Source organism: Neodiprion lecontei, chromosome 3 (assembly GCF_021901455.1).
Source record: "Neodiprion lecontei isolate iyNeoLeco1 chromosome 3, iyNeoLeco1.1, whole genome shotgun sequence".
In the NCBI taxonomy this organism is placed as follows: domain Eukaryota; kingdom Metazoa; phylum Arthropoda; class Insecta; order Hymenoptera; family Diprionidae; genus Neodiprion; species Neodiprion lecontei.
The window spans coordinates 35,579,765-35,603,334 of NC_060262.1; the positions used below are offsets into that span (position 1 = coordinate 35,579,765).

At 41.5% G+C, this 23,570-nt stretch overlaps 1 long non-coding RNA gene across 1 annotated transcript; it reads left to right on the plus strand.

Moving 5' to 3' along the window:
- The first annotated feature begins 22,138 nt into the window (after positions 1–22,138).
- On the plus strand, positions 22,139–23,015 carry LOC124293322. Its single transcript, XR_006903255.1, has 2 exons — positions 22,139–22,298; positions 22,878–23,015. It is a non-coding gene; the product is annotated as an uncharacterized LOC124293322 (long non-coding RNA).
- The last annotated feature ends 555 nt before the right edge of the window (positions 23,016–23,570 follow it).

Below are 23,570 nucleotides of genomic sequence, written 5' to 3' on the forward strand. Positions count from 1 at the left end.
AAGACTTGGAAACGTGAAGAAAAAAAAAATCGCCCTCGCATTTGCTTCTTAATACCAGGTATACGTAACGTAGCGAGGCGGCGTAATATACAGGGTAAGAAAAGACGGTGCGCAAAATTAACAGGGAGCCCCGTTGTTCTCCGTCAGATACTATCCCGCACCATTCCTACTATAGGTATTAGGTACGTATATAGGTATAGTGTATCCGGTCTCGTCGACGAAATGCTTCCCGATTATAAATGAACGACCGGAACCGCCCCAGTGAATAAGACAAGTTAATTCAACGCGGGAAACTCCGGGATCCTCCTACCGGATTTTCACCTTTTGCCAGTCCGCGAACCGCGCCTCCCTACCCGTGAAAGCTCGACTAGAAAACACTGTTCCAATCGACTTTTTACGTTATAGGAAAACATCGTGTCGTCAATTGAGGGTCGTAAAATAAATCGAACGAAAATCGTAGATCAAAGTAAAGATAATTCAGCGAGACTTGAGGCTCGTTTTCTCCGACACGATTTAAACGGCGTTCCATTTTTTCTGTATAGTTTGAAGGTAGCCTGAACTTTGTTCGAACTTCGATTAACGTCCGGCGAAATCGTGACTGAAACATCGTCGCGGATCTCGTTCGGCCTGCAGGCTGATTGGCCGTCGAATCTGCACCGTGTACGGAGCGGTGCATCAAATTTGCCATTTGCGGTTTATCTCGCCGCAACCGCACTTGATCCCCGCGTGGGAGTCAACTTCCAAGTCACTTCGCTAAACACCGACCGTCGCCATCGTCGTCGGGAACCAGTACGACAATAATAGTTAATTAAGCATTGAGCATCGCCGCCGCCGCCGCCGCCGTCACCGAGTCTCACCACTTCTTGGGACACAAGCGACCCAACCTACCGTAAAGTATGCCTCTACAGACTGCCGAATTTACCGTGAAACTGACTTAATCCCGTTCCTCTATGAAGCCGCACTCTGCTGCACTCGCCATCCACACCATCAGCCGTGCACTCGAGTTAGCAGCTAGCTCGATAATTGACGGCTTGCGCTTAAGCATCTCGGAGCTGCTTCTGCCCGTTGCGAGTCGCGATTATCTCCTGCAAGTTTGAACACCGAGGAAATCACGGCAGAAACCTGAATTCTAGGGGTGAATCACTGTTCTAGTCCGATGTTCTAGTCCACAGGTACGTACGTAAACAATGTTTGTATATGATCTCGTACAACCCTTGTATCATCTTTTCTAATCGCTTTGTATTCGCTCGTCACGTTATCTTTGTAATCATTGGTGATCTTGATAGTCACTTGTAACAAAAACCAGTTACACTAGGCATCCGACCCCGAGCGAGCTTTAGCGAGCGAGTGTTTTAAAACTAGTTTTTATTAATATCGCTGCGTTTCATAATTTCGTGTAATTTCTTTGTAATCAATATAATCGACTTGCAATTTTGTAGGAGTGCATCATTTTTGCATGAAATGAGATGAAATTTCAAAATTTCAACATCGCAGAGATCCTGAAGATTTGACAAGTTTTAAAGTATCTCTAAAGATGTCGCGGGTGCGATGGTTAAGCGCTCGATTCAGTCTTTCCGAAACTTATTTCCGATTACTATAATCACGACAGACAATGCAGGATATGATATTTTCATATCAGTTATATCAGTTACACGTGAAGAAAGTTACAATTTTTCATGATGTAAAAAAAGATTGCAGCTCAATTTCTGCAAGGATAAATACGAGTCTCGCCGCGTTTAGAGAAGCCTGAGACGTTTTTTTTTTTCTTGCATCACCGATTCGAAATAACGCGAAAGATAGGCAGATTATGCCTGATACCGAACAGGGACGGGGGTTGTTCAAGGTGGCGAGTGCAAGAGAACCGGCGGCTGTTGGACGCGTGGGCGTGTCAGGCACAGATTCGCGATCGTAGATCTTCTGGGACTAACAGATCCGCATAACACCTCCCTTCCGCCCTTCCGCCCTTTCGCCCTTTTGCCCTCTGTCGACGACCGAGACTCGTTGCGAGACCGGAAGTGGATCCCAGCCGTTTGAAAAACGCTGCGCAGTCTTCCCCTCGGATGAAATACGACCACCATCTGAGTTATGACTACTTCGCTTTTTATACTGCCACCTTATTCAGGTATTTAGACCTTCTTAATTGCGGCTCTGCAGCGACTCGCCCACAGAAATATCACGGCGAAAGCTCTCTTATTTCTTTCACTCTTTCTCTTTCTCTCTGGATATAACTCTTCGCTGCAAAGAATCTTCAACGCAGCAGCCAGCCCGAGTGTATATAAAAATTAATCAGACTCGGGGAAAAACTATCCCTACCGTGATGGTAATAATAAAATATAAAGAAAGAATGATGCCGTTTGACTCGGGGAGGAGAATTTTCGCCGACGTTCGACAATTTTACGACTTTCACGATATATTTACTTTTTACCATACGTGCAGAAGCTTGTTTCAAAGGAATTATAAATTCCTACGAGTTCGTTTACAGAGTGAGAAATATAATTACGTTAGAGATGTGAACCGGCACAACATTGGCATCTTTTGTCCGTCCGGTTGACCACCTTTCGTAAGATTTAAATATCTCCACCGTAACGTAGAGGTGCGGTATCGGTCTGCCTACACGTACAGAGAGGATGAGCCCCGCAAGAGCTTTGCAGAATGCAGATCGAATAACCGCGTGGGCGAAAAGCTCGAGATTTCCACGGTCGTCTACTATACGTTCCGAGGGTATAAGAGACCCGCGGCAAACTCTATACGTTTGCGAAAATTTATAGATTTGTTTTCGAAAGGTGGCAACAGATAACAATAGGGTCTCTCAAGAAATAGTAAATAAACGAATAAACGACTCTAAGATATTGGCTCGCGGCGCGCGGCAATAAATAACCGCCGGAAAAATCGCGGGTAAGTTGCTCTTCCGGTTTCGAAGAATCGAGAGGACTACGACTAGGACGACGACGATCATGACAATATTGATATAATAACCTATCTCTCGCTGTTTACTCGGGCGCAACGCGATCCTTCAACATCCGCCACGTGTTCCTCGCCCTGATTGGCCGGCCCATCGTCTAGAGCTGCCCCCGTCCTAGGTACACAGGCTATAGGCATTTACAGAGGAGAGATGCGTTTAAGCGGTTAAGCATGGGTACATACACAATCCCTGCGAAAGCTCCACGCGCCTCGGTAGGTGGCTAGAGAAGTGCAGAATATTCCTAAACTCTCTCCCTCTCTTGAAGTCTGCGCGTTGAAGGAGGCGGTGGTAAGTATTCCCCTGCACTGTTTCCTGTTTCACATCCCTCCGTTATTCTCCTTCTTCTTCTTCTTCCTCTTGCTTCCGTAGCGCGTGATACGAAAAGAATCTGCAGCAGCAGCAGCAGCAGCAGCATGCAAGCTATACAGACGTCCTTCATGAATCTGAATATAAATGGTGCACTTTTCACTTGTTCTTCGTCCCGCTTCAATTTCCCGAATGAAACCCCGGCCCTCGGCAGTTCATTTGAAATGAATCATTTTGCACGTATATGGTATAGACATATGTGTATGTGTATATGTAGGGTATAATAATGCATCGGATTGTATGGGTATCTGTATACGTGCATAAGTATAACAACGCGTATACGCTACGGGCGGATTTAAACCCGTATAACTTTGTTCACATTCATCGTCGCTTATACAGCTATGGCAGGGATCTCTTTCCACTCCGACATGTCAAATTAGCGAGGATGCGGTTACCGTAAAAACAACAATATTATAACTAGAATTGGTAAAGTGTTTTCGACAATGATCTAATTCACGTTAAATATAATACATTTTTATTGCACGTGTGCAAAACCATTTACATACGCGAGAAAAAAAGATATGAGCAAATGATTGAAGCCAAAAAATTGTATAACCTTACGTATACCTGTAAATGAATCGTGACAAAAAAACGTTTGCGGAATATGTATACCGGAAAAAAGGTGCTTTTAATTGGTATGGGTATCTAATTTTCGTCAAGAGGCTTGGCTTAATAATGCAAGTTTCGATAAGTCCTGCCTACATAGCTGTACACGATACATGTATGATAATACAGATATGTGTGCGCGTGTCTGTGTGTGTACGAGTATTTCGAACTTATTGCTTGCTAGGGAGCTTAGTAAGCGCCAATTTCATTTTCATCGTAGTTTCCGCGCAAACGTTAACAGAAGCAATTTCATCTTCCTACTTCGCAAATGTACCTTCCACGAGCTGCTCTAACTATCGAGGTAACGATAAACGCGACAAATTAAAACCCACACAGATGATATCTTCGTGTTCCAATCCTACCTATGCCGATACGAGTATATACATATATGTATATATATAAATACGGTTAAATTTGGGTACGTAGTTCACGAGGCGCAGGCATCCTGAACACGAGTTGAAAAAAAAACAAAGAGAAAGAGAGAGAAAAAATTACTGAAACATCCATATTGGGTAAAGAAATATAAATTGAATTTAGAAAATCCCATCGGCATCCTATAAATGATAACATACCTGTAATCGTACTATCTTGCAAACGAACCTAAACTCTGCTGGTGTAGTCACGGCGATTTCAATACTTGAAATGTAACGCGTATGTGTACATATGTATGTAATTTCGGATCGCAGACGCACTCGTCGATGCGATGTAACCTGCAGGGGGAAAGAGTCATAAATTATATACATTGATACGTTAGGGTGGTTGAATAAAAGTTTCTTTTTCGCTTTTACCCTCTGAAATGTTGGTGCTTGACAGAAAAAAGTCCGCTCGAAAGATGAGCTCACTAAGCTCAAGTCTAACAGCCCGATATTCTTATTTTTATTTCCCATTGATTTAACATCGGAAATTTCACTTATCGTTACAAAAGTTAAAATACTCGTAAATTATTTAATATTTTTCAAATTCGTGCATAGATCCTTGAAGCTGATTCTTCAGGCTTTGCAAACATTTGCGACAAAGTATACTTATATTCATTAGACCACACACGACTGTCATCAGCTTTTAGGATCTATACATGAATTTTGAAAAACACTGAATAATTTACGAGCATTTTAACTTTTATTACATATGTATAACACGTGTATACCATATACAACGTATCATTATATATTGGCGTATATTGTATATTTCCACTTTTCTTCGACTTTCACGGCCGGTAAGTATGCGAATTTTTGAGTCTACATCATCAACCCACTGAGTTTTTTTCTTTAGAGAATATAATGCCCTATAAGAATATGCCTTGAAAATTTCTTTATCTCAAACGGTTTTCTTCTCAAAAGCTAAAAATCTTTCCAAACGTGAGAATTTTTTTCTCACTGAATAGGTTCTTTTAAGACCATAGATTCGATAGGTTAGTTTTTTGGCTCACCCTAATATGCATGTAAATACACAACACACCGTGTATATCGGAACGAAGCGATAACATAGATGGGTGATTTCTAAGACAGAGAGTATACGGTCTATTCCGTTAGTTTCCTGATTTCCGTCCGATCGATGTAGGGCCGCGTCCAACGTCGTCGTAAACGCCTGCACATGCATACATCCGGATGTTCCGGTTCTCTCGGATACCGGGAACCGTATCATGCTGCATTATTAGGTGCCTGCACCGTGGCCAGCTAACCAGCTGCAAGTGCGGTGGGCGCAGGAATACGTTGCTTGAAATTCCCTAAAGGAATAAAAGGGCTTTGGTTACACCGGCGCCGCTACCGCGGCGGCGTAAAGACCTCCTCGACCATTCCCTTTACTTACTTATGGGAAAGGAGGGCAAAACGGAAACTACCTGTAAAACGGAACCACGTGACATGAGGCTCGAGTCGCTACGCACACAGATGCACGCCAACATATTTTGTTTAGGTACGAACGGAGTTCAATCCGACTGACATCAACCGGCGAAGTTTGGATGTGTTTTGTCTTTTTGCGCCGAATTTTTGCAGCGTTATTATTTGTGCGAGGTAAGTAACGTTACTGTTTCCATTTTCTTTTATTTTTTTTTATTTTAACCCAAACTTGGACCTTCCACCTTGTCCTCCCTTCCCCTGAGCCTTGAATACTCCGATATGGATCGCGGCGACGGTAACGTTGCAGGGTTGGAGGGGAATACGACGGTAATACACCCACTCCGTCGGCATTGATGTACGTCTGCAGTACCGGGATCGACGATCCCGCATTATTCGTGTCGACTGATCCTGGACAACCAACTCCCGTACCAGATAACAATACCCTTCCAGACATCAACGGACACTGGTCTAGGAAGCCGAAGGACCGCTTGGGGGTGTTTGATCCTTCGTCCTTGTTTCCTGGAAGATCGGATCTTCTTTTTCGTGCACGCGGTGGTTGCACATTGGGTGATCATTTGATCAAACCCCATTCTCCGATGGTCAATTGCACATTTGTTGAAAACCGATTGTTTCATTTCGACTCCAAATGAATTGATCATGCTCGTCTTTCTTGTATAGAATCGCGGAGGAACTTGACAAAAAAGGACATTGATGTTGATGCAATAATTTTGCGTTGATTCGATTATGCAAGATAGTCTAACAATGCAGACAGTTTAAGAAATTTATACATCAGCAAGTTGCAACGATTTTCCTGAAAAATCAAGAAAAAACAAGAGCCAATATATCGACTTTTTATTTCAAACCGCATTAAACTTGATTAAAATTTAATATAAATTCCTTATTTTCGAGATCTCTTTATAAAATGTACGTAAAAGTGCGAAAGTATCGATTCTTGGCTGACCAATCTTCCGAGAAAAGTCAATGATACACTCGAGACGAACACCTTGTAGATTTAGGTACGTATTACATAGAAACGCGGAGAGGGATTTTCTCCTAAAGTTCGAACCATTCGGATTACGGTCGAGACATTGAGGACCGTCTAGCCGTTAACTTCGGACACGTATACCCTGGTATAGGTATACACCGGCACGTGAATATCTGATTGAAAAGTTTGATGTGGGAAATGAAACGCGACCGACCGTGGACCACGAGAGATGGCGAGTTGAAGTGGTTGGTTTATTAGAGAAACGAGGAATGCGGGATGGGATAGTTGTACACACACACCTCGGACAATGTGCGTGCCGTACACCTATACATCGAGTCTTATCTTTGTTGGAGCGAAAAATAAGACACGAGAATGAATAAGATAGGAGAAAGCTGAACTTGCGCCGGCGAGCTTCTAATGTCTATACCTACCAGAGAGCGGAGAACATAGCGAATGTTTATAGATATATGTATAGTATACGTGTTTCATAGGTAGCCCGTTATCAAGTAATAACTCTACCGAGGAACCAACCGCGGGTGGCAATATCGCATGTATCATTGGTTATACCAAGATAACTGGAGCACGCGATTCTGTGTAATGTATAAACGCGATATTTCTCGACCTTTGCTTCTAGCTGGAGAGAACCGGCAGGACCTTGGCTATTTCTCTCATCCTGCAGACAAACGTTTCACAATTCTCAAGAGTTTTTCGACGCACAACGGAACAAGGTGATGGTTTCCCTTTCGTCCGTTATCTTTGAAAAATTTACAATCACTTTCATCGACGGACATTTATTCGATGCAACGTTTGTGTAACTTCAGATGGTTGACCACTATTTTCACATGTATGATAACGTGACGTACTTTATAGGTTTGATATATAAGCCAATGCATCTCACCACTTGTACTTGCGTTTTCTAATCGTTGAAGAAAAAAGGCGATAAATCTATCCCCGCGGAATAAATTCAAATTCTGCTTGGCCCCGTCCGATTCATGAGGCGATCTCGGCAATGCATATAATCGAATTTCGCTCCTGCTTTCTGGAGCCCGCTCGTACGATTTTTCATCTAAAAAAGCTTCCGCGTTGGGAGAAGAAAAAAAAAATTGCTGTCGCAATCGTATGCAAATTTCAATGATCGTTTGTATGAAGTTTAGAAGGCATGAGACATTAAGCTGCCAGAGGACGTCCGAGAATATATATTTCGATTAAATGAGGAGACATTTATGCGTGGTTTTATCCATACTTTTATGCGTCGCGTACATAATATCACAATATTACCTTCGGAACAATTTGTCTAATAATGTCCCGATTAATATTGGCTCTGCTTCGGTGATTGCCAATATCATAAATTAATATAAAACATTTCTTGTCGGGAAGAAACCCATTACGCCGAGGATTCAGACCGTTTCTCCTTCCGCAATAAAGGACTTTCTTTATATTTCCCTGCGACAAACATAATTATTTTTATTGCCACGTTACACTCCGATACAATATTTAGCTCAGTTTCAGGGAGAATTCTTCCATTATCTACAATCTTTCGAAAGCAGTGATTTCCATGCGTATGCCGTATAATGTATTTTTCAGCCAACTTATTGACGCTTCGTTGAATTCCTCTTCTCCTAACAATAACAAAAAGTTCAAAGTATAAGCATGCAACAGACAACTCCAGCAAGAGTTGCAAATGGCCGGTCTCTGGTCTTGATACTCTTTTAATTTTACGAAATGTTTCTCCATGTTTCACAGTGCAATTTGCATACTTGATGCATTTGCATTCACATCTTCACAATACTGCGAAATGATACAAACTTTTCTCCCCAGCTATCATACAAATAGCCGGGTATTATTTAGTTACCTACTTTCGAAGTCTTCTTGAGATAGAATGTAAATATACCTATATACCTGTATACATATGTGTGCGGATCTATATTCTATGCGCATAAATAGACTACGACGAACCTGCAGAGTTGGCCACCTGAATGTATGGGGCGTTCCGCCTCTTTCTGTCTATCCTTTATTTTATTTCTCCAAAATATACAACTTCACATCCTATAAATTTATGCTCCCTTCAGGCTTACCTTCATCTCAACAAATTCTTGCCAGTACCTTGAAAATAATTTGTACGTCAATTTTCTTATTATCTTGGAGCGTCTCTAAATAAATCTGTTTCGCCATTACTTCAGGGATAGAACGATATCTGAATTTAAACAAAGCTCGCGCTAAATATTTGATTTTATGTCGTGTATGATTATTATACGTCGCACCTCCTCGCCGATCCAACATCCTTGCATTTTCTTAAAAATTACCATCTTTTATTGTCAGTTGTCGAGTCGAGCTTAGTGTTTTGTAATAAAGTGAGGCTTGCAGTTTATTTTCGAAGCATGTTCGCAATGTAATGCAGGCGTTTCGAGTTTTGGCTAATATATCTTGTAGCGTGCGATACGCGTGCGCGCATGTAAGTACCTATCATATTTAAATGACTAGAGGCGTTGATATCTGCCCTACATATACAAAGATATAATTCCTGCGGTACACAGAAATGTAGGCGAATGTACATATGTAATTCTTCTGCAGACGCAGGAGAAAGAAACGAAGCACGAGATGCATTTTCCCCGAGTTTATCTGCGACTGACCGGAAAAGACGTAATTATAATGCAGAAAAGTTTTAATTTTATGACATGGAGTTAAACTTGAATTAAACGGGGGTTCTCAATATGAGTTTTTTGAATCAAGCGATGCTTTTGAAACTTCTACTTGAGGGGAGGAGTCGAACTGGCGAACGAAGCTCTTTCACTCGTAAAACAAAACCATGAACCCCGAAAAGAAGATCCTCTAGCTTAAATCTAAAGGATAACTTTTACAAGTTACGTTCTGGTCGACTATCATCTCAACTTATGTTAATTTTATGTAGGCAGGACCGAATTACCGCGCCGGGCTCATTTCATTTTACTTTTATATACGCGAACTAGGGTAACACGAGATTTAATAGTGCACTCGGATACCGTAACGTGCTTGCAAAGTAGCCCTTAGTGCAATTGCTGCAAAGTTGCAAATTCTCCACGAGTCTTATAATCGTCAACTATACCATTTAGGCTGTAGTCAATTCCTTCCGACTGCGTTAAATGTCCTCTATTTTGACTAACATCAGACGCTATGCATCGCGACGTAAAATAGGACATGACGGTCGGATTCTACATGCAATTACGAACAAAAACATATAAATACAGTTTAGTTTTATGCAATATTGAAGAAATGGAATGAAACAAATGAGAAATCGTTATCATGGTATCGTATTTTTTGCCGTATCTTTATTTCTGCGTAAAACCAAAATGCATTGGTGTGTTTTTGTTCATAATTGGACGTAGAATCCTACCGCCCTGTTCTGTTTTGCACTGCAAAACGTATAGCCTTTGATAATTTCAGAATAGGAGACATTTATCGCAGTCGACAAGGACGGACGATAGCTTCCCCTGTGCTCGCATTTACATCGATACATTTCCATTGGAAAAATGCAGATTGAATTAAAATAGAAAATAACTCTGTAGAAATAATCTCTATAGTTTTTTACTTTATGCAGTAACTAAAACAGCGGATCAAGCGTTGGCTGAAATATTCGTTATACTCTTTCACGTGTAACTTTGATAATAAGAGGTTATTCGTGTGAACTCTTTGATGTATACGATAATAAACACCTTTTATCAGATAGAGAAATCGTGATTATTGTAGAACGTTCGATTATAAGAACTCCTACGAGATCGCAAAGTTATTGTATCATCAGACAGCTGCATCTCAACTGATTGTAAGATCGATTCTCACTTATTTGTACAAACAATATTCATTAGCAGTAAATAGATATTTTTTTCGGTCAGGAGAAAATTGATTGTTTGATCCGACCGTTGAATTCTTTGTCAGACTTAGACGTGAAACGTGTAAAATACCTACATTAATGAAAAAAAGCATCTAATCGTAACAGTTAGTGAAAATTTTTAATCTTACGATTTAGTCGTTCACCGAAGAATATAAAGATAGTTGGGCTTTGGTGTGACAACCGAAAATCGTCGTTAGTATACATGTATGTGCGGTCCATGTACGATATTAATATACATAATCCATTTACGATTAATACGTGATGCATACTATAAATTTTATAATTTTCCTGGAGACAAACTAGATTATCTACAATAATACGAATATAATATGACAATAGAAGAATTATTCATTTCGAAATGGGATTCTATTCGACACGCGCTCGATGTATTCCATAACATTAATATTCATAATTATTCCAACAACTTTTCATTTGCTCTCTCGATCTTGAATTTTCGTAGGCATGGAATTGAAACGCTGTTTTAGCTAGTCGCAAGTGAAGTATCTACGTTGGGTAGAAAAGCAGAATTGATTTTCAAAAAGTGTTCGTATGGAAAAAAATTCAGAGTAACTGTAATACATCACGGATGCGCTAATTTCGATCGAGATGAAACAGATGCTCCGTATATGAGACAGTGTTTGACGCAGTGTTCTGATTTGAAGACCTAAAAAGGTGATTGTTGGAGATTTTTTTTTTTTTGTTGATAGGGAGAGATAGAGCGAAGCTTCTTAGAACTTCGAGTGTATTGTAACACACATTTGAGAGGTACAAGCAAAAATTTTTATCATCCAACCGTCGCAGAACGGCAGCGTTATTAGCTGACCCGTTAACTGAAGAATATATCTTTAGTCACCGGCTGACCGTCGAAAGGCCTAGCCGTTCGAGTCTGGAATCGGCAGAAAAGATAAAGTGCGTATTTCTTGTCTGAAATGGGAAAAGTACTATCATTATACATCATATCATACATTATACATCATACATCATACATAGTATTAAAGTTCGAAACCAAAGTTTGGGTGTTCGGATGTTCAGAAAGTGACGTCGCCCAAATTTTTTTTCTCTTGACGTCAACGATCTCCAGCCGAATTCCTCAGTCTAGAAACAACCGCACAGTAGAGCGGACGTATGAGAATCGCGTTCCGCAGATTTCGAGTACCGGGTACTCTACCTCCTGGATCCTGCGCTCCGGGTCCGCTTCCTCGTGCATGTCGACTTTCTGAACAAGCGCTCCGTAGTTTCTGCGCTCAAGGTCCGCTACCTTGTCAAACTCTACTTCCAGGACAAGCGCTACCTGGTGGAACTCTACTTCCAGGACAAGCGCTCCGCAGTTTCTACGCTCCAGGTCCGCTACCTAGTAAAACTCGACTTTCGGGATAAGCGCTCCGTGGTTTCTGCGCTCTACGTCGGCTACCTGGTGAAACTCGACTTCCAGGTAAAGCGCTCCGCAGTTTCTATGCTCCAGGTCCGCTACCTGGTGAAACTCGACTTTCGGGATAAGCGCTCCGTGGCTTCTGCGCTCCAGGTCCGCTACCTGGTGAAACTCGACTTTCGGGATAAGCGCTCCGTGGCTTCTGCGCTCCAGGTCCGCAACCTGGTGAAACTCGACTTTCGGGATAAGCGCTCCGTGGCTTCTGCGCTCCAGGTCCGCTACTTGGTGAATCTCGACTTCCAGGACAAGTGCTCCGTAGCTCATTTTATAGTATTTCTGATTATCTGCTTGGTACAATGTGTCAATATAAAAATTATATTAATCCTTACACAATATTTTTGATTTGTTCTGATACTGAGAATATTTATTAGTATTCAACGTATAACCCGAGGTGGTTAGCGGTGGTCGTTGGTAGTGGTCGGAGGTGGTCGGAGGGGGTGAGGGGTGGTTGTGGGTCATCGAGATGGACGAGGAGGAGGACGAGGTGAGGGAGGATAAGGAAGACGAGGAGAACAAGACGAGGATTTGTGCACAGTGAGTATAACATTTTTATAATATTTAATGGCAATTGTAATTATATTTTATCTAAAATTTTTCACACTTGTCATGTTTACAATAAATTATTTCGATTCAATTTTCGCGCAAGCCCAAATGCAGTAGCTATCAATGCGCTACTAAAATATCTACAATTTTTTATCATTTTCTTATAATCTTCTTGGTGGAATGTATCATTGAAAAAAATCATATTAATCCTTATACAATATTTTTATGTGTTCTAATGCTAAAAATATTTCATAGTATTCGACGTACAAACCGAGGTGGTTAGCGGTGGTCGTTGGAAGTGGTCGGAGGTGGTCGGAGGCGGTTGGGGGTGGTTGCGGGTCATCGAAGTGGATGAGGAGGAGGCCGAGGTGGAGGGGGATGAGAAAGACGAGGAGAACAAGGTGGACGAGATGGACGAGGATTTTTGCACAGTGAGTATAACATTTTTATAATATTTAATAGCAATTGTAATTATATTTTACTTCCCATTTTTTACACTTGTCATATTTACAATAAATTATTTCAATTCATTTATCGCGCAAGCCCAAATTCAGTAGCTATCGATGCGCTAATAAAATTTCTATGATATGTAATAATTTTCTTGTAATCTTCTTGGTAAAAAGTATCGTAAGAAAAAATTATATTAATCCTTACACAATATTTTTGATCTGTCCTGATAATAAAAATATTTATTACTATTCAAGGTATAACCCGGGATGGTTCGCGGTGGTCGTTGGAGGTGGTTGGCGGTGGTTCAAGGTGGTCGGAGGTGGTCAGACGTGGTTGGCGGTCATAGTGGGTGGCTGGAGAAGGAGGAGAAGGCGCAGGAGGAGGACCAAGAGGACTAGGACAAAGACGAGGAGGACAGAGTTGGTAGGAGGTAGTAAGAGATGGCAGGCAAGCGTAGAAGTAAGAGTAGTAGGAGTAGGAGTAGGTTAGCAGTTGATTGATTGATTGATTGATTGTTCAGTTTATTATGCCTTGATAGCACCCTGAGGCAAATTACAAAGCTATGGAATAACTAAAAATAAGTCGGTAATTAGGTTTAGAATAATAAGTAGAAAAGAAATATAACGGAATAAGAAAAAATAATATAAAACAAGTAACATAATAATAAAAATAAAAATGTATTAGAAATAAAGATCTGAAGATATAATTGAGAAATAGTGAGTAACTAGTACTAATAATACAAAATAATTAAATGATGCCAATATTATGAGAAAAACAGAATAATGATTGATCCAACACATCTAAGTCGACATGTCAAAAATGTCTAAGCCATGATTCTGTCTAAGGAAAAGAGGTAATTTCGTAGCCGGACTTTTAGGATCGGAAGTGAAGATGACGTTACTACTTCCTCAGGGAGGGAGTGCCAGAAATAAATAGCTGACAGGAAAAAGGAGTCCCTGTAGGTAGTTGTACGGTGTTGGGGTATGAAAAAATAGTCCGTTATTCGTTGTCGTGATGAATGATTTGGCTAATTTCGTCTGGTGAATAGCTCTGTGAGATACGAAGGAGAGTTTCCGTGCAATACATTGTATACTAATATGCAGTTGAAGTGGAAGTAGGAGTAGGAGTAGGAGTACAAGTGAGGGAGTGGTATGGGCGAGGAGTGACGAGGAGGGACGGTTCAGGGAGGGGAGGGAAGAGTAGGGTGGGGTGGGGTGGGGTAGGGTACGGCAGGGGAGGGTAGGGTAGGGTACGGTAGGGTAGGGCCCTAGCCCAATCGACTTCCGTCGCAAAATTACGTCGGAATAGTCCGTGAACGAATTTATTCCAGCACTTTTCAAAATGGCGAAAATTTTCGCCAAAAATGCAAAGGGGTTAGCCTTACTTTTTCTTCATTTTTTGAGTCGGAAATTTTTGGCCTCAGATTCGATTCATATGACCCTATTCTGACCAATTGGACCCTCAGAAACTCAGAAAACGCAGTGAAAAGAGCGCAGGACCAACAGGAGAGAAATGTCGAGCGAAAAAGCACCTGCTGAAAAATGTCGAAATCACAGGATCTCGTTTTTTGGCTGTAACTTTTGATGCGTTGATCGCAGCGTATTGGAATTGCGCCCAATCCATTTCTCTCGCAAAATTACGTCGATATAGTGCGCCAAAGAATTGATTCCAGCACTTTTCGAAATCGCGAAAATTTTCGCCAAAAACACAAAGGAGTTAGCCTTACTTTTTTTTTGGGCAAAAAACTTTTGGTCTCAGATTCGATTTGAATGACCCTTTTTTGACCATTGGACCCTCAGGAACTCAGAAAACGCAGCGAAAAGAGCGTAGGACCAACAGGAGAGAAACGGCGAGCAAAAAAGCACCTGCTGAAAAATGTCGAAAATTCGGGTTTTCGTTTTTTGGCTGTAACTTTCGATGCGTTGATCGCAGCGTATTGGGACTGCGCCCAATCGATTTCTCTCGCAAAATTACGTCGGAATAGTGCAGGCAAGAATTTATTCCAGCACTTTTCAAAATCGCGAAAATTTTCGCCAAAAATGCAAAAAAATGCCTTACTTTTTCTTCATTTTTGAAGCCGAAAATTTTTGGTCTCGGATTCGATTCAAATGACCCTTACCTGAATAATTGGACCCTCAGGAACTAGGAAAACGCAGCGAAAGGAACGTGAGATCAACAGGAGAGAAATGGCGAACGAAAAAGCACCTGCTGAAAAATTTCGAGAACACAGGTTTTCGTTTTTTGGTTGTAACTTTGGACGCGCCAATCGGAGCGTATTGGAACTGCGCCTTATCGATTGCTCTCGCAAAATCACGTCCGAATAGTGCATGAAAGAATTTATTCCAGCACTTTTCCGAATCGCAAAAATTTCCGCCAAAAATGAAAAGGGGTTAGCCTTACTTTTTCTTCATTTTTTGAGCGGAAAATTTTTTGTTTCGGATTCGATTCAAATGACCCGTACCTGATTTATTGGACCCTCAGGAACTCAGAAAACGCAGCGAAAACAGCGTAGTGATTTAAAGACCTAGAAAGGTGATAGGGAGAGAAAGAACGACGCTTCTTAACACTTCGAGTGTATTTTAACACACATTTGAAAGATACGAGCGAAATTTTTCATCATCCAACTGTCGCAGAACGGCAGCGTTATTAGCCGACCCGTTCACTGAAGAATACATCTTCAGTCAACGGCTGACGATCGAAGGGCCTGGCCGCTTGAGTCTGGAATCGGCAGGAGAGATAAAGTGTGTATTTCTTGTATGAAATGTGAAAGCTAAAATCATTATACATCATATCATATCATCATACATCATACATCGTACATCATACATCATCATACATAGTATCAAAGTTCGAAACCATAGTTTGGATGTCGGATGTTCAGAAAGTGACGTCACCAATTCAAAATCAGCTAGCCGAATTCCTCAGTCGGGAAACAACCGCGCAGTAGAGCGGACGGATGAGAGTCGCGCTCCGCAAATTTCGAGTACCGGGTTCTCAACCTCCCGGATCCCGCGGTTCGGGTCCGCTACGTATTTCGAGTACCGGGTTCTCAACCTTCCGGATCCCGCGCTTCGGGTCCGCTACGCGGTGAAACTCGACTTCCAGGATAAGCGCTCCGTGGCTCCTCGTTCATGTTTACAATAAATTATTTCAATTCGTTTTTCGCGCAAGCCCAAATTCCGTAGCTGTCAGTCCGCTAATAAAATTTCTCGACTTCCAGGATAAGCGCTCCGTGGTTCCTGGTTCATGTTTACAATAAATTATTTCAATTCGTTTTTCGCGCAAGCCCAAATTCAGTAGCTGTCAGTCCGCTAATAAAATTTCTCGACTTCCAGGATAAGCGCTCCGTGGTTCCTGGTTCATGTTTACAATAAATTATTTCAATTCGTTCTTCGCGCAAGCCCAAATTCAGTAGCTGTCAGTTCGCTAATAAAATATCTCGACTTCCAGGATAAGCGCTCCGTCGTTCCTGGTTCATGTTTACAATACATTATTTCAATTCGTTTTTCGCGCAACCCCAAATTCGGTAGCTGTCAGTCCGCTAATAAAATTTCTCGACTTCCAGGATAAGCGCTCCGTGGTTCCTGGTTCATGTTTACAATAAATTATTTCAATTCGTTTTTCGCGCAAGCCCAAATTCAGTAGCTGTCAGTCCGCTAATAAAATTTCTCGACTTCCAGGATAAGCGCTCCGTGGTTCCTGGTTCATGTTTACAATAAATTATTTCAATTCGTTTTTCGCGCAAGCCCAAATTCGGTAGCTGTCAGTCCGCTAATAAAATTTCTCGACTTCCAGGATAAGCGCTCCGTGGTTCCTGGTTCATGTTTACAATAAATTATTTCAATTCGTTTTTCGCGCAAGCCCAAATTCGGTAGCTGTCAGTCCGCTAATAAAATATCTCGACTTCCAGGATAAGCGCTCCGTGGTTCCTGGTTCATGTTTACAATAAATTATTTCAATTCGTTTTTCGCGCAAGCCCAAATTCAGTAGCTGTCAGTCCGCTAATAAAATTTCTCGACTTCCAGGATAAGCGCTCCGTGGTTCCTGGTTCATGTTTACAATAAATTATTTCAATTCGTTTTTCGCGCAAGCCCAAATTCGGTAGCTGTCAGTCCGCTAATAAAATTTCTCGACTTCCAGGATAAGCGCTCCGTGGTTCCTGGTTCATGTTTACAATAAATTATTTCAATTCGTTTTTCGCGCAAGCCCAAATTCAATAGCTGTCAGTACGCTAATAAAATTTCTATAACTTTATAATCTTCTCATAATCTTTCTGGTAGATTATATCGATAAAAAAATTATATCAAACCTTACACATTATTTTTGATTTGTTCTCACGCTGAAAATATTTATTAGTATTCGGGGTATAACTCGAGGTGGTTGAAGGTGGTCGGAGGTGGACGAGGAGGAGGACGAGGAGGACGAGGATTTGTGCTGGGTGAGTAAACTTTTCCACTTGTGAGTCCACTTTTATAATATTTGATGGCAATTACAATTATATTTCATCTGAAATATTACAAACTTGTCACGTTTACAATAAATTATTTCAATTCATTTTTCGTGCAAGCACATATTCAGTAGCTATGAATAATCTTATACAATTTATTATATTATTAATTAATTAATTAATATTCTTATAATATTTAATGGCAATTGTAATTATATTTCATCTGAAATATTACAAACTTGTCACGTTTACAATAAATTATTTCAATTCATTTTTCGTGCAAGCACATATTCAGTAGCTATGAATAATCTTGTACAATTTATTATATTATTAATTAATTGATTAAATACATTAATCCTTACACAATATTTTCGATGTCTTCCTATACTAAAAATATTCATTACTGTTCCAGGTATTACCCGAGGTGGTCGGAGGTGGACGAGGAGGAGTACGAGCTGGACGAGGAGGAGGACCAGGTGGACGAGGAGGAGGACGAGGTGGACGAGGAGGAGGCGGGGTGGGTCGTGGGAGAGGACCTCTCCTCTCCTCAGAGGAGAGGAGGGGGAGGGGCAGGGAAGGGGGAGAGGTGGGCGGGGAGGGGGAAGGGATGGGGTGGGGAGGGAGGCGGGGAGGGGAGGGTGGCGCGGAGGGGGAAGGGGCGGGGAGGGCGGCGGGGAGGGGGAGGGGAGGGTGGGGAGGGGGGTGGGTGGGTGGGTGGGCGGGCGGGAGGGAGGGAGGGAGGGCGGGAGGGCGGGCGGGCGGGCGGGAGGGAGAAAGTAGAGGACGAATGTCGATGCGAGCCCGTTAGAGTTAATAGAGCAGTACACCCCCCCCCCCCTCCTGCGCCCGACCGCCCTCCCTCCCTCCCACCCGCCCGCCCGCCCGCCCGCCCACCCACCCACCCCCCTCCCCCTCCCCCTCCCCGCCCCTTCCCGTCCCCCTCCGCGCCCACCTCTCCCCCTTCCCTGCCCCTCCCCCTCCTCTCCTCTGAGGAGAGGAGAGGTCCTCTCCCACGACCCACCCCGCCTCCTCCTCGTCCACCTCGTCCTCCTCCTCGTCCACCTGGTCCTCCTCCTCGTCCAGCTCGTACTCCTCCTCGTCCACCTCCGACCACCTCGGGTAATACCTGGAACAGTAATGAATATTTTTAGTATAGGAAGACATCGAAAATATTGTGTAAGGATTAATGTATTTAATCAATTAATTAATAATATAATAAATTGTACAAGATTATTCATAGCTACTGAATATGTGCTTGCACGAAAAATGAATTGAAATAATTTATTGTAAACGTGACAAGTTTGTAATATTTCAGATGAAATATAATTACAATTGCCATTAAATATTATAAGAATATTAATTAATTAATTAATAATATAATAAATTGTATAAGATTATTCATAGCTACTGAATATGTGCTTGCACGAAAAATGAATTGAAATAATTTATTGTAAACGTGACAAGTTTGTAATATTTCAGATGAAATATAATTACAATTGCCATTAAATATTATAAGAATATTAATTAATTAATTAATAATATAATAAATTGTACAAGATTATTCATAGCTACTGAATATGTGCTTGCACGAAAAATGAATTGAAATAATTTATTGTAAACGTGACAAGTTTGTAATATTTCAGATGAAATATAATTACAATTGCCATTAAATATTATAAGAATATTAATTAATTAATTAATAATATAATAAATTGTATAAGATTATTCATAGCTACTGAATATGTGCTTGCACGAAAAATGAATTGAAATAATTTATTGTAAACGTGACAAGTTTGTAATATTTCAGATGAAATATAATTACAATTGCCATTAAATATTATAAGAATATTAATTAATTAATTAATAATATAATAAATTGTATAAGATTATTCATAGCTACTGAATATGTGCTTGCACGAAAAATGAATTGAAATAATTTATTGTAAACGTGACAAGTTTGTAATATTTCAGATGAAATATAATTGTAATTGCCATCAAATATTATAAAAGTGGACTCACAAGTGGAAAAGTTTACTCACCCAGCACAAATCCTCGTCCTCCTCGTCCTCCTCCTCGTCCACCTCCGACCACCTTCAACCACCTCGAGTTATACCCCGAATACTAATAAATATTTTCAGCGTGAGAACAAATCAAAAATAATGTGTAAGGTTTGATATAATTTTTTTATCGATATAATCTACCAGAAAGATTATGAGAAGATTATAAAGTTATAGAAATTTTATTAGCGTACTGACAGCTATTGAATTTGGGCTTGCGCGAAAAACGAATTGAAATAATTTATTGTAAACATGAACGAGGAACCACGGAGCGCTTATCCTGGAAGTCGAGATATTTTATTAGCTGACTGACAGCTACCGAATTTGGGCTTGCGCGAAAAACGAATTGAAATAATTTATTGTAAACATGAACCAGGAACCACGGAGCGCTTATCCTGGAAGTCGAGAAATTTTATTAGCGGACTGACAGCTACCGAATTTGGGCTTGCGCGAAAAACGAATTGAAATAATTTATTGTAAACATGAACCAGGAACCACGGAGCGCTTATCCTGGAAGTCGAGAAATTTTATTAGCGGACTGACAGCTACTGAATTTGGGCTTGCGCGAAAAACGAATTGAAATAATTTATTGTAAACATGAACCAGGAACCACGGAGCGCTTATCCTGGAAGTCGAGAAATTTTATTAGCGGACTGACAGCTACCGAATTTGGGGTTGCGCGAAAAACGAATTGAAATAATGTATTGTAAACATGAACCAGGAACCACGGAGCGCTTATCCTGGAAGTCGAGATATTTTATTAGCGAACTGACAGCTACTGAATTTGGGCTTGCGCGAAGAACGAATTGAAATAATTTATTGTAAACATGAACCAGGAACCACGGAGCGCTTATCCTGGAAGTCGAGAAATTTTATTAGCGGACTGACAGCTACTGAATTTGGGCTTGCGCGAAAAACGAATTGAAATAATTTATTGTAAACATGAACCAGGAACCACGGAGCGCTTATCCTGGAAGTCGAGAAATTTTATTAGCGGACTGACAGCTACGGAATTTGGGCTTGCGCGAAAAACGAATTGAAATAATTTATTGTAAACATGAACGAGGAGCCACGGAGCGCTTATCCTGGAAGTCGAGTTTCACCGCGTAGCGGACCCGAAGCGCGGGATCCGGAAGGTTGAGAACCCGGTACTCGAAATACGTAGCGGACCCGAACCGCGGGATCCGGGAGGTTGAGAACCCGGTACTCGAAATTTGCGGAGCGCGACTCTCATCCGTCCGCTCTACTGCGCGGTTGTTTCCCGACTGAGGAATTCGGCTAGCTGATTTTGAATTGGTGACGTCACTTTCTGAACATCCGACATCCAAACTATGGTTTCGAACTTTGATACTATGTATGATGATGTATGATGTACGATGTATGATGTATGATGATATGATATGATGTATAATGATTTTAGCTTTCACATTTCATACAAGAAATACACACTTTATCTCTCCTGCCGATTCCAGACTCAAGCGGCCAGGCCCTTCGATCGTCAGCCGTTGACTGAAGATGTATTCTTCAGTGAACGGGTCGGCTAATAACGCTGCCGTTCTGCGACAGTTGGATGATGAAAAATTTCGCTCGTATCTTTCAAATGTGAGTTAAAATACACTCGAAGTGTTAAGAAGCGTCGTTCTTTCTCTCCCTATCACCTTTCTAGGTCTTTAAATCACTACGCAGCGTTAAATACTGTCTCATATACGAAGCATCCATTTCATCTCGTTCAGAATTAGCGCATCCGTTATGTATTGCAGTTACTCTGAATTTTTTTCCATCCGAATACTTTTCGAAAAACAATTCCGCTTCTCCACCCAACGCAGATGCTTCACTTGCGACCAGCTAAAACAGCGTTTCGATTCTATGCCTATGAAAATTCAAGATCGAGAGAGCAAATGAAAAGTTGTTGGAATAATTGTGAAGACTAATGTTATGGAATACATCGAGCGCGCGTCGAATAGAATCCCAATACGAAATGAATAATTCTTCTCTTTTCATATCATAGCTAATCTAGTAATGTAGGTAAATAGGATGGTTAGAGGTGTTCGGAAATGGTAGGACATTTCAAAAGTTAAAGTCGACGATGATCCCGTGCATCAATTTTATCGTTACAGATTTTCTTTTTCCATGAGGCATAGAGTATTCAACAACGATAATGCAGTCCTTAAAATTCATCATTCATCTCTGTCTGGAAAGCTAATTCGCAAGGCGTGGTGTTCTATTCTATTTGCATTATTAGAAAAATACCCGTACTCTACATACACTGTTTCTAATCTTTTGCTACATTTGGTTTAATCCCCATGCTTCCACAGCACGAATAGTCGGAAATGTTTTTGATTATCCATAATAAAATAAAAGAAGTAACAAAGCTTAAATTTATTGTCAAAGCTCTAATGAATACATCAAACTGCGGTCGAATCAATTCATTTATTATTTGCACATGACCTCTGGATATTTGATAAATTATTCCTCAATACATTGAAACATACGTATTTATAATGAAATATCATGCAATGGGCTGTGTAAACTATAAACTATAATTTCTATCGAATAGCTGCTTTTACATCAACAGGGCTTTGAGACTCAGTTCCGTTCGTCCTCCTCCTCGTCCACCTCCGACCAACTCCAACAATCGCCAACCACCTCGAACAACCACCGATAACCACCTCGGGTTGTACCTGGAACAGCAATGAATATTTTCAGTATAAGAAAAGATCGAAAACATTACGTAAGGATTCATATAATCACAGGTTTTGTTTTTTGGCTGTAACTTTCAAATTCGCGAAAATTTTCGCAAAAAATGCAAAGGGTTAGCCTTACTTTTTCTTCCTTTTTTTTTGACCAAAAAATTTTTCGTCTCAGAATTGATTCGTATGACTCTTTCCCGACCAATTGGACCCCAAGGAACTCAGAAAACGCAGCAAAAGGAGCGTGGGATCAACGGGAGAGAAGATACGAGGAAAAAAGCACCTGCCGAAAAATGTCGAAAATTCAGGTTCTGGTTTTTTGGCTGTAACTTTTACCCACCGCTCGCAGCGTATTCCGACTGCGCCCAATCGATTTTTTTCGCAAAATTCCGTCGATATAGTGCGCCAAAGAATTGATTCCAGCACTTTTCAATATCGCGAAAATTTTCGCCAAAAACACAAAGGGGATAGCCTTACTTTTTTTTTGGGCAAAAAACTTTTGGTCTCAGATTCGATTTAAATGACCCGTTTTTGACCAATTGGACCCTCAGGAACTCAGAAAACGCAGCGAAAAGAGCGTAGGACCAACAGGAGAGAAATGTCGAGCGAAAAAGCACCTGCCGAAAAATGTCGAAAATTCAGGTTCTGGTTTTTTGGCTGTAACTTCTGATGCGTTGATCGCAGCGTATTGGGACTGCGCCCAATCGAATTCTCTCGTAAAATTAGGTCGGAATAATGCATGAAATAATTTATTCCAGCACTTTACAAAGTGTTGAAAATTTTCGCAAAAAATGCAAAGGGGCCCAAAGCCTTCTCCTACTCGGTTGTCACCTTGTCGTGGTGTAGGGGCTTGGTCGCAATGAGTCTTGAAAGTCATTTCGGCGCCGGGATTCCTTGAATCTCGAGGCTGGGCTAACCTCAGGCGAGCGGTCACTCAGACAACCGGCTCAATCCCTCGGGATTGAGTGTGTGAATGGAACGAGTGCGTGGGTTGGTGCATTGGGGCCCCTGGAGCGATTTCTCGGAGACTAACCAAGGAAGGAGTAGTAGCCGGCCGACCGGGGCTGCGGGTGAAGTCAGTACCTTCACCGAACCTCTGTGGCGTACTACGGGTAAACGTAAATTCACGGAACCTCGGTTCCATGGCGAAGGTCCCACGAAACCACATGCCCAAAGTGGGAGAACCGCTCCCCGCGGCTGTTTGGAGCCAATCTGGGGGTCAAACCTGGGGCCCCGGGCGCATGCGTGGAGGATTACCTGGTCAGTATTTCCTCATACCCGATGTCCGGTAGGGCAAATCCGGCAAGGTCTTACTCGGCCGGTGGCCTACCCTGC